The sequence below is a fragment of the Rissa tridactyla genome, chromosome 1 (genome assembly GCF_028500815.1).
Source record: "Rissa tridactyla isolate bRisTri1 chromosome 1, bRisTri1.patW.cur.20221130, whole genome shotgun sequence".
Classification (NCBI taxonomy): Eukaryota; Metazoa; Chordata; class Aves; order Charadriiformes; family Laridae; genus Rissa; species Rissa tridactyla.
Window position 1 is genome coordinate 21,952,046 of NC_071466.1, and position 11,394 is coordinate 21,963,439.

The window sequence follows — 11,394 nt, forward strand, 5'->3', positions numbered from 1 at the left end:
AGGAGAAGTAATATTTGTTTTATTGATACAACTATAGCAATTAAAAAGTCCAGACAATCCCATGTGGTTAATAGTTACTTCAGCTAGTGCATGGCATGTGCTGTTCTTTTGAAAAAGCAACATCAAGCATGATACACAAGAAAAAGTTAATTCTGCAACAGGCATGAATCCATTGCTCAGGGATTTTCCTGTCTGTTGAGGAGTATTTTAAGTTCTTCTGCCTTGTTTTTCCATTTGAGGCACAAGAAAGATCTCAGTCCCTTTCCTCCAATCTCTGAGTTTGTACCAGGATGTGGAGAAAACATGAGTTCTTGGACAGCATGTATTACTTTATCAGCCCACCTGTTTCTGAAGCAGGCCTGTGGGGTGTTGGGCATTGAACTGAGAGCAGGTTTAAACCTCTGAAAAGCAGAAAATAGAGATGGTAGAGGAAGGGTATCTACTGACAGCAAAGGCAGGAAGCCAGGCAGTGTAGGAACATGAGGGAGGTAGTAGTATGGGACTGTTCAAAGAGCTATGGTTTGTAGTATATTTAGGATTCAATAACAAGTCTTAAGACAAAAAAGGAACGACTTGGAGCAAACCAATAGCTTTTAAAACCTGTTAAGCACGTAAAAGCAGTGAAACAGATGTTAGAAATAACGTGACTATACGTTGTAGAGAGCGAAAGTGCAGTAGATAGGAAAAGGGAGATGTGTAGTAGTCTGCTTGTTAAGTTATTGCCATGGTGTAATAAAATTGCCATGGTTTTCAGACACAGCTTTCTAAATCAGGTTGGTAATAAAAGCTACAACCATTTAGATAGGCAACAGTGATTTCCTCTGTACTATAAAAAAGTCTAGAGGAGGAGCAAGGAGTGTTTACAAATTCCATACTATTCTTACCTTTCCTTAGCTGTATCAACCTCTGAGTAGTAAAAGATGGTCCAGGAAAATAGATCAGTTAAATTCCAACTTTCAGAAACAAGAAAATGATGAATGTATCTGCAAAAAAAAAAAAAAGTATTTAATATGCTCGTGGATCTATAGCTTACCTTCATTAACCAGTCTCATGGTATAACCATAATGCACATACTTGTACTGTTCTTGAACTTTGTGGAGCAGGAGCTATTTGCACATGCCGTACAGTCAAACATTTCAGGGTGCAAAAAGAACCTGATATCTGCTATGCTCAATCACTTCCTCACCTTCATTTACAATATATCATTTCACATTTTACTCATTCATCAGAACAACCACAGTTCATCTCCTACCTGACTGCCCAGAGTCTTTGTGGCTCGATGATTGCTACACCTTGCCAGTGACACAAGTTAACAAAAAAAATATTTTGAAAGGAGGCAAAATGAGTCCCTTGAAGTTCTTGTTCCAATGCTTTCCTTTTGTTATAAACATCCACTTACATTTCTGTGATTTACTAATTGCAACTCGTATCATAGGAGAAGTTCTACTAGACTGTTCCAACCACTCTCCATAAGTTTGGTATTTAATACTTTGGATGCAGCTGAACTACATTAATTTCAGAAGAGTGGGGGAGTAATAGTTATGATCCCAAAATAATTTGTTGTCACACTGTTATTCTTGAGAGTCTTTTTTTGAAAGCCTGAATTTATTCATCTTAGCATTCAACAGGCCACACCAGACAGCCCTTATTTCATACTAACAATGTTTGGTTTGGCCTGGAATTTATTTTAAGACCTTAAAAATGTCAGAACTTCTTGTAGCAGTAATGTACTACCTTTACATGTACTACCAGCCTCCCTTTTCTGACTCATGTATAGCCTTGGATTATGATCTGGCAAATGGTTGTGTATTTAAATTTATTAGCATAAATACAATATTCTGCATATGCATGACTGACTGTGATACAATCACTACTTCCCTAAGGACAAGAACATTTTCGTGGCAGAAGACAGGAGCAGATTGTGAAAATCACCAGAATTTTTCATTTTGTCTGCTACAGAGAAAGGTTCTGTTTGGTGTATGCTAAAATGTTAACGCTATTAAGAGATTTGGATGTATTTCCAAAATACACCATCCAGCCATGTGCCATATGAGACACAGTCAGAAACAACTGTTCTAGCTTTTAATTTTCTGTATCACAGCATTATTTCCCTACCAAATATCATGATCCCGCTGAAAATCAGGGAGGTATCAGACCTCTAGAAGAAAGTAATGAGAGCTTTTTACGCTGCAAACTCGTAAATGCTACACATCTCGATCTGCAAATAAAAATCCCAAACTATTTGTATTTACCCTCGAACAACTTCAAAGTGATTTCTTGGATAACAGTGCTGCAGTGGTGACAGCTGTATTAGCGCTAAAGTCGGCTTCTCAACAGAGGCAATTGTGGCTTACGGTTCAACAGGTCTCTGGACTCCCAGGTTTCTTTTGTTTTACTTCCTGGAACCTGCAACAAGTCACAGTTAGGATCAGTACTTGTAACTCAAACTACAGTGGTAGGTCATGACAGAATGTATCAGGGAGCACTAGGATTGAGAGGTACATTAGGGCATGCAGGGGGATGCTCCATTTGGGAGAAGGAGAGAAAGCAGGGAAAGGATGAAATTCTGCACTGATAAAAGTAGGGAACGCAGTAGGCAGTGGCTGACGGCCTGAGGTTGGGATCCTGCTCAGAAATGCAGGGTCAGGGAACTGAGGGACATCACTGTGCATGACCTGACACAGGTGGGAGCTGATGGTGCTCTTCTCTCGCCATTAAAGACAGCGTTTGCTTGCAGTATTACTCATGGCAGTATCTTGGCAAATTAAGCTTAGGGGGGGTTTTGGTCTCCACTACTGAGCTTTTCTTACAAAATTAAATTGGCTAAGAGTATTAAAAACGGTAGCTGTCATAGCTGTGCCAGCAGGCCTGATGGTATAAACATAACGGTGTAGAGAAAGAAGTGCTTAATGCAATCTGAAAAAGCAATGCATACTTTTGTAATTATCTGAGGCTGACCTCATTATGCTACTACTCGGGCATTAAGAGCGGTTACGAGATCATGTCATTGCAGTGCCATCTGGTGACAAATACTGGAATTAACCACAAGAACTTTAATAGAATAAATCAAGTGAAAATAAAGATGGAAAACCTACAATAAAATTATATCTCTGGTCCCAGATGGACAGGATGACTTGGATTTTCTATTTTTATACCTGGTGGGCAGGCCTCCTTTCTCTGTTCTCCTCAATAGTACCATAATTCAGCAAGATACATTCACTGTTTTTAAATGGAGAGAAATGTATATGAATCACATTTTTAAATTAATCTGTAAAACCTAACCTAATATGGTTAGTAGTCACCTTTATGCATACAATATTAATAGATTTTTTTCCGTGAATAAAAACCAGTATTTCAGAATTATCCGAGTATGAAAAGTCAGTATCATTCTTTAAAACAACACTGGTCTCGAGGAAAGAAGGACTGAAAATATAGGAAAATACAGTTATCTGTGAAATGTACTTGTCAGATGGACATTTAGGCTTGACAAAAATTATCTTGCTTTTCCAAAGCTACTTTCCCCACTAATGTAACCAATGCTTTTCATTTTGAATATTTTTCAGCATACTGTCGTTGCCTGTTAGGTAGAAGAGTGACTGTTAACTACTAAGGCAAGTGGGAATTTAAGCCTTAAGAAAGCATTCCCTAAATACATTCAGCCCCTAATTTATCTCTAAACTGTGCTGTCAGCACATCAAGCAAGTAAAGCTTCCTGACAGTCCCTGGGATTAGGTCAGGAAGAAGCAGCAGTTTGCATGGAACAGCTGAAATGACCCAGAAGAGCTGAGCTCCTAGCCCCAGAAGAAAGCAGTGCCACAAACGTGTTTTATTCAGGCCATTTTCTTCCCAACTGTCTAACACAAACTTGGGCAGTTGCAATTTGCCACCAAACTGGGCAATTAGCCCAACCAAAAATAGCCCACAGGCCCCAGAGGCCTTCGCGCTTCCCACTGGGCCTATTTGTCTTTCTCTGGGCCCAGGAAGCCTCTCTCTTCCTCTGGACGCCTCCCATGACACATGGCCTGCAGACAAACTTTAACCAGTCTCTGATGGTTTGACCCTCCTATGAGCTGATGAAAACTGCACTACCAAATCGCAGAACTGCCTGCTGTTCTTCATCCCGTACTTTGCGCACCATGAAAAGCATCCACCACCAGTCTATCTGGGGTTATGGCCTCTACACAGCAGCTACCGTCCAAATAACTAAGGTCATGGAACCAATCTTTGCAGTGCAATCACTCAAAATTGAGCCATGTCATTGATACAGTAGTAGGTACTTAAAAATACTAAACCCCACACCCATCAGGTATTTTCTTCCTCAGTACTTGTGACACCATTTACGATGCGGGAAGAACTTGTTGTTGGGATCACATGAGTAAAGGAAGAGCACTGGGTTGAAGATGAGTAGGCTACCAACACTTGAGGATGAACCCTGTTAAGCAGCACAGATCTGATGCAGAGCTAACACCTCTCCTCTGCTCCATGGTGAATTTATGTATAGGCAGTAGGGAAGTGTTGACCCACCACATCTGGAGCACGGGTTCACAGAGTAGGAGAGGGCTGTGGCATCACACTGAGAAGATGTGATAAACAGCCATTGGTCCAAAAGACAATTATGAGAGTATCACAGTAAATGTGTGAAACTTAGAACAGCTGGAAACACTGGACAGGCTGAAGGTGCTGTTAACAGCTAATTCTCAAGTGCTAGATAAGCAGGAGACATGCCTTGGCAATAGATCATTGATATGGAGGTAATGGGGTTCCAAGCACTGGCTATCTCAGTTTCTTTTTGTGAGACTTTTTGGGGGATAGTGGGCAATTCTTTTGAGTGCTTCGCTATTGCCTAATGATTTTGAGCAGGAGTTTTCACTGCATTACCAGGCAAGAAAGAAGCTGGAGTTTGAATGTGCTCCCTATGAACTGTTTCCCTTATTAAAGTGATGGGTTCATAGTCTGCACATACAGTGCACAAGCAACTGAGCTGATTTAATAGTTCGTTGTCACCAAAACAGGGCAGTAAACACCTCCTTCCTGCCTCTACTGCTTCTCTCTTCCTTACTTTCCTCCCTTGGCCACAGAGTGTCCCCATCCTTGTGCTGGCTTGTGTGCTCTGCAGACCCTTCCATGATAAAGTTAGCTCACTCACCAACAGAAAACTTGACACTTTTCTACTGAATTAATTTTCTGCTGTGTTAGTGAATTGAATCAGCTCAAAGGTTTGACAAGCACCTGACCCAACACAAAGGTGAGCAACGTGTAAGTGGCCAGCAGCAGGGAGACGGTGAAATGATAAAAGAGTTGATGTGTTTCAGTTTCAATCATTACAGACCTTACATTTTGTCATTTTTGGTTTAGAACAAGTAGTAGAGGCTGAAGCCTGGATGACTTGGATAATGAGGAAGGACCACATCCTGCCAGAGCAGGGGACAAGCATGCCTTGCTATCACCTGGAAACCAGGGAAGTATCATCAGGTGAAGAAACAACCTGGGAAAGTTCCCTTTCAAACATAGCTAGGAATTTCTTTGTTTATGACTTCTTCATAGTGATGCTTTTTGAATTTGAGGATAGTGAAGAAAATAATTTTTTTTTTGTATGAAAATTATTTGGCAAAAATACTGTGTTTTATAATCGTTATTAAGGTTATCTAAAACAGTTGCTGAGTTCCAAACCTGCGTAAAAAGTAAAGAATTCTATTTCAGGTGTAACCCCAGACTAAATTTCTTCAGTTTACCTCTCCCTGATAGAGCCTTGACCACTAAAAGTTCACTGATAGGAGATACCGTTCACACAATCCCCCAAAGGCTCCAATACCTAGAATGTTCTAGATTATGATACTGACATCTTGAGTCTTGTAAGAGAACGTAGACAGAGAATCCTTGAAAAGTAGTTCTGTATAAGTAATTGCACATGGCTTTGAATATTTATTACATATATCATTGTCTCCTCAGGGTTGCATAACTAAGCACTCGGTAAGGGTTTGATTGCCTAAACATGCACCAATTAGAAGTGAAGTGACCTGTAAAGTTTTGGTAGTGATATATGTTTTTCATGCAAACCTATTAGTATGACAAAATTCAGAAGAGCACATATTTAACGCTGTCTCTAAAGCAGATATTTTCACTGTGAAATATGTAAGTGGAAAAGTTAGTGTTGTACAAATCAGATATTCTCTGCTAAGCATCTTACTAAAGTAAGTGCAGTGAAATACTGGTTTTAACTAATAAAACCTGTAGTGAAATGTATAGATACTTATAAAATAACTTCTCAATATTCAGCCATTGTGGAAGAGATGAAAGAATGTACCTATTCCATTAAAGGCTTTTAACAGAATAATTTAAAAGTCTAAAGAGCCAATAACGCTACCGAGAGAACTATCTGGCTTTTAAAGGCTTCGAGGCACAATTCACATCGTGTCTAGTACGATGTGGTAGATGGCCAATGGTTGATTGTCTTTTATTCCAAATAATCTCTTACAATCCACAGTAAAATATATTTATTGCATTTGATTATTTGTATCTTCTCTTATTAAGCTAATGTCTTCTGTAAATTTTCATACCCGATTCATCTTTGTATAGTAATTTCTTCTTTTGATTTTCCTTTCAAATTGGAGCATAAGAATATTTATCTGTCAATTAACTTACTCTTCCACAATGTCACCGGGGCTGATAATGTTCTGTAATCTGAACAATTTAAGAACCCTTGCAATAGACAGTGACTATGATCTGGAAAAGTATTAGACATTTCTCTGCTTTCTTTATTTTTGCTTTCCAGGTCTAGGACTGGGGTATTTTTCTTTGGCAAGGGAAGGCGTTTAAGCTGAATTAGGAACGTGTGAATTAAATTTTCAGTACTTTATCTAATAGTTTTACCTAAACCTCTTTGATTTCACTCATATCTGTCAACCACTCTTACAGCTAGACGAGAAATAGTATTTATAATCTTTGAGGATTTTCCACAGGTCAAAATATTTTACCATCCTGAAAATTCAATAACTTAAACATTTTACCTAATCAAAATTATGAAATAATAAACAAATTAGGTGAATTGAAACATTGTTTTGACAATTTTTTTAATATTTAATTTCAATTTTATTTTATTTTATTATTTTTAAGGTAGGATGTCGTTTGTCTGTAGTGTAGCACACAGGAATTCAGGAACTGCCGTAACAGAGAAACCTCAAAGCCTGTCTAGTTCATCATACTACCTTTGATGGGTAGTTAATGCCAAATGCTTAAGAGAAAAGTGCTGACCTGTTTAGGAAGTAGATGTAGGTAGCAGATGTACAGTTTTACTGTGAAAAAAAAAAAAAAAACAGCAAAAAAAATGCAAGATGTAGCATCTCAAAGTTGCTAAATTAAAACTGATGTCAGCAAATTAAGTTTCATTTCATGTTGTGTAATGTGATATTAAGCTTTTTCAACTTCCTATGGCTGCTATTCAATATTTGTTAGTTCAGGTGTACGTCTAAAATTATACCACACATACATCAGATTTTAAGCATTTCATATGTTTTTATTATTTTTGCAAAACTCTGAGAATCTGTCTTGTGAGTATGGCTATGCCTGGCAGCACCACTTACACTGGTCTGTAGAGCTTCTGCTCCATTCTTTCCCCTGACATTCCTTACTGTCCCTGCCTTACTTCTTACTGCGGGTTTTTTTTTAACACATTACTCAGCTGCTTTCTTCAGCCACATGTGACCCGGATGGGGGAACTAATCCAGCTAAAAGAATAAAGGGAGAGGGAGAAGAGGAGCAAGTGAAGCATTGTTTAAGGCAGTGTTGATAGAAAATAAATGAAGAATCACATTTCATCCTAGTCTCAAACAGCATCTCTCAGAGGCTTCATCTTCCCTGGGGGGAGGGAAAGGACACTCCCTAAAGTACTACCTCCTTAGATATCCGGAACTTGGAGGTATCCATCTGTGTGAGCATGACAAAGAGTCTGTCCCTGTAACAGCCGCACTTCAGGAATTTGAGGAGGAAGCCTAGCAGATCCTGCTGCAGTTTAAAACTTTTCTATCCCTGTGTCAGCCATCTCTCTTCCAAGTCTTGCCAGCTTTCTGGTACACTGCTCATCAAAGTGGACTTGAGCTAAAACAGTACGCTGAACTGGAGTAAATGAGACATGAGCACATATTGCTTGCTCCCAGCTCTTCGTGGGATCAAGGTAAAGTTATCTTGGCAAGGCTACCAGGCAAGCAGCTGAGAAATGTAACACACTGAATCGTGATAGTAAAATTAACCATGAACTTTTAGCCTAGTGAAAACATTAAATGTAGATCCACTTTTTTTTCCCAAAGTTATAGTCCATGTAATACTCCAGTATAGTCCATTATCTCCCTTTCTGGACCAGAACAAAGAAGGCCGCGGGCTGCCCAGTTAATCTCTCAAGCAAGCTTTAATCCTAAAATAAATGAAAGGGCAGTTTAGCTCATTCAACAGACAAATACAATAAACCGCTCTACGTGCCTGCAGGTCAGGCAGCCTTGCAGTGATAGCCTGCTCTCAAAGAAAACCTCTTGCACGTACAGACAACTTCCTGTAGCCAGCCAGCTCCTACTTCTGTTGGGATCCCATTAAGCCTACTAGCAGAGAATTGTTGCCCTGGGCACTTCCCCGCACCAGTGGACCGGTTAGTTACAGGGCAGAGTAAGCTGCTCCCACAGGCCCTCATGGTGCTACTTACACTGTATGACAGTTACTGCAAGTCACTGGTTAAATCTGTAGTATAGCAAGATTGCTCCGTTGCCCAGAAATGAAGAAACCTGTTAGGAATTGTCCGGTCTCATATAGAAATTTAAGACATAACATCGCATTTTGTCGGCTTCTAGATAAGGCTACATATATCGGCTCCTTTGGGTTTGGTTTGGTTTTTTCTGGTATGTTTTTTCCGGTATGTTTTTTCCTAGTATTAAAGACTGTGAGGAGAGCTTTCTGTTTGAATGTCAGACTAAGCAAAGCAGATACTTCCTGTGAACATATTTAACACATTAGCCTGTGTTGTGTGAAAAGGGGCAAAGCAGTTTTGGCAGAAGATAAACCCCCTTGCGTTCTAACACTCCTCACCGAGGTGGGAGGCTAGGTGCGGCTAGGTTTAAATTCTGAGTGATGCCCAATGCAGCACTATCAGTCCAGTCACGTTTAATATGTATTAAACTGTTATGATTTGGATACGCTAATAGTGGACTGCACCTTCAGTCTAGTCGTGCTCCTGAACTAGCACGGCCACTCTGGAGTCTTTGGTCGCGCTCAGTGAGAAAGCGAAACGAGTAGCTACTTAAACAGTGCAGTTTATTTAAACAGCAGATATACAGGTTCTTAGGATTGCCGGTGATAAATACACTGTCTGCAAAGCACGTGCAAATAAAGATATTGTTAAGTATACAAAATGCGCGACAAAGTTATAAATGATACAGCCTGGCTATAAATGTAGGATAGAGATTCTCTAGAGAAATTTCTAAGTTCCCCGAGGAAACACTCGGTGTAATCGAAGTCTTACCCAAAGGCGTCCCTATGGGGGGGAAGAAAGGCTCGGCCCGTCGACTGGTCCTGGAAGTTAGTGATGGAGTTCTCCTCGACTTGTTCGCAATGGTGTCTTCCCCAATATCCCCCCTCTCTCAGGCTATTTTTATACTATTTTTTTTACCTTCAAAGTGGAGTTTGAGTGACTTCAGTCATTAATACTTTTGTTATGATTGGTGTACCCAAGGAGGAGTGCTTGCACCTTAGGGGTGGGTAGCCTCCAGGATAGAGGTGTGTTTTGGTACATTGTAATGAGCAAAGTTCGCACAAAAGACAACGTTTCATCAACATTTGACGCAATGTTGGCTTGGGTAGCGAGTAGAGCCACTTATCTGTTTCACAGTAAGCAAGTAGGCCGCTTATCTGTTCCGTAGTACCATCTCGTTCCCATATCTGCTATTCATCATAAGGGAAGGCCATGGAACAATCGTGTTCCGTTCCATCCCTCGTGTAGTTTCGCAAACAGCCTTGTACAGGGAATCACAGATGTTGCATTCTTTGTGTGCCACCTGCGGCTGTATTCTACCTCAGAAGCCTCTTGATTTTATGACTTTCCTTAATATGTGAACAATGCTGTACTTTTGTATTCTTGGCCAATTTAGTAATTATTCCACAGCCTGTGACCCAGGGCAATTTAACAGTATCTTCAAAAGCAGGTGACAAAAGCTAGAGGCTGAAATCAGTGGAAGCTATAAGTACTTACTACCTGCAAAAATAAGGCCATTTTTATATAGATGTCTATGGGATGCACAGTCTACAAAGTCTTGATCTTCTTAGTTTCTGCACTGGGGGAAATGTTTACTTGCTTCGCAAGGGTAATGTAATGTAATATGAATTAACTTTTAAGCACTCTGAATCCTCAAATGAAAGGAACTCTTCAAGTATAAATTCCCAAGATTAATAGTGCATTATCACACACAGAATCCCAGTTATCCTATGGCAGAAATGTGAGCAGGACAAATCCCCAAAGCAAGTGATGTTCATTAGGTGTTCCAATTCTGAGAAAAATTGGGACACTGTGGTCATTTTTTTTATCAGGCAAAGGACTGAATGTACTTCTTGTAGGAACAGGACTGCAAAGAATAGAAAAAATCAAAGCCATATACCCCTATACAACTCTGCAAATCAGTTCATGTCATCTCCTGATGCCTTACAAAGAGGCATCCTCGACGTAACCTGGCATTGCCATGTAAAATGTACAAAGCAGCCCACATGCAAACCCATCAACCCCGCAGCATTTCCACAGTGGGATGCACACGTGCCTGAGCCTAGGTAGGGATGAATGCTTCGTTTAGTGTGTACGGGAAATAGCGTGAAGTTTGAAAAAAATGTCATGATCCAGAAACACCTCTGGAGCCCAATGATGTGCCAGGGTTCTGCAGTGTCCAACCTCCTGTGTCCAACTCCCTTGGACATAGTGAAACCAAATGAAACTATATGGTCACAAAAAGTCACTAATTCAGCTTTTTGCAGATTAACTTATTTGGTCGATACTCAAGGGAGAACTGTGACCAGAACATTGGAGATACTTTTTCTCAAGCTAGCTGTTATGGTTTGAGACACCCACAACAATTTATTGTCATTTAGACAATTATTCTATCACCTGATGACACATACACACCCCCAACCCGGGAAGGGGAATTGTTGAAAAACAATGAAACACGAGGGTTGAAATATAAATACATTTAATAGGATAAGATTAAATAATTAAGATTAATAATACTAAAGAACCAGTATTGATCCTGATACCAATATAAAATATACAAGGGTTATACTCAGACAATTCTACCAGGAAGAAGCTGTGCACTCCCAGCAGGGGACAGCAATGTCAGACACAGAGCGCTGCAGCTTCAGGAAGAAGGGAAGGGC